Source organism: Triticum dicoccoides, unplaced genomic scaffold, assembly GCF_002162155.2.
Source record: "Triticum dicoccoides isolate Atlit2015 ecotype Zavitan unplaced genomic scaffold, WEW_v2.0 scaffold119616, whole genome shotgun sequence".
Classification (NCBI taxonomy): domain Eukaryota; kingdom Viridiplantae; phylum Streptophyta; class Magnoliopsida; order Poales; family Poaceae; genus Triticum; species Triticum dicoccoides.
Window position 1 is genome coordinate 1 of NW_021183403.1, and position 1,343 is coordinate 1,343.

General features: G+C 50.2%; 1 pseudogene; it reads left to right on the forward strand.

Annotated features, from left to right (window-relative positions):
• The first annotated feature begins 282 nt into the window (after window positions 1-282).
• On the forward strand, window positions 283-421 carry LOC119343226 (annotated as a pseudogene).
• The last annotated feature ends 922 nt before the right edge of the window (window positions 422-1,343 follow it).

Sequence of the window (1,343 nt, forward strand, 5' to 3'; positions counted from 1 at the left end):
CAGATCGTCAACTTTGCACGCCACCTCTGGTACACTCAACAAAAGCAAGTTCAAGGTTTTCTGATGGGCTCTTTGTATCGCGCGATCCTTGCACAGGTGGTCACGTTGCAGACTCCAGCGGAGGTATGGGCCGCGATTCATGCCACTTTTCCTGCCCAAACTCAAGCCCAGGCCATTAATACCCGCATTGAATTGACGAATCTGAAAAAAGGAAACCTAAGCATGACAGAGTATCTTGCCAAAATTAAGATGCTCTCAGACGAGATCGCCTGCACAGGAGCAACGTTAGGCAATGCCGAGATTGTCTCCCATGTCCTCGCCGGCCTCGACCTCGACTACAACCCGGTCGTGTCGGCTCTTGCAGCACGGGTTGAGCCCGTGACTGTCCAGGAACTATTCACCCAACTGCTCAGCTTCGATGCACGTCTCAATCTGCTCCACGGATGAACATTCGTCAATCCTCCGCCAACGCTGCCTCACGGGGCCGAGGAACCAGTCGCGGGCGCGATCACCAGGGGCGTGGTCGTAGCAGTGGCAACAGCAGGCGTGGACGCGGCAACAGCCAAAGCACGCGCCCTGGCGGGGGCGGCTACACCAACAACAACATCTCCGTGCGATCTGGAGGGGGCGGCTACTCCAACACCAACGCCTCCTCTGGATCATCTTCTTCCAATCGCGTCGGTGTCAACTATGCAAGAAACCAGGGCATGAAGTCATGGATTGTTGGCACCGCTATGATGAGGATTATGTTCTTGATGCTCGCCATGTAGCTGCTGCAATCAGGGAACAAGGAGGTGGAGATGACACCATATGGTATGCGGATTCAGGAGCTACCGACCAAGTCACCAATGAACTTGAGAAGCTGTCCATGAGGGAGAAGTACTTCGGCAATGATCAAATTCACACAGCTAGCGGTGGAGGTATGGATATATGTCATATTGGTCAGGCATCTATTAACTCCCCTAATCTTAAACGTGATTTAATTCTTAAAGATGTCCTTCATGTTCCACAAGCCGACAAAAACCTTGCAAATATGTCTCATTTGACTCATGATAATAATGTCTTCTTTGAAACTCATCCTACGTATTTCTTTATAAAGGATCGGGCAACGAGGGAACTCATCCATCGCGGTAGATGCATTGGAGGCTTGTATCCCATTACATCCGGAGCACTTAAGCGAAAGCATCGTCGTCATCAAGTTTACTCCGCCGTCAAGCCCTCCTTGGCAAGATGGCATCAAAGATTAGGACATCCTTCGTCGATCATAGTCAAGCAAGTAGTGAATAAAGGCAATCTTCCATTGTCATCTAGTCAAAATATTGAGTCAGTTTGTGATGCTTGTC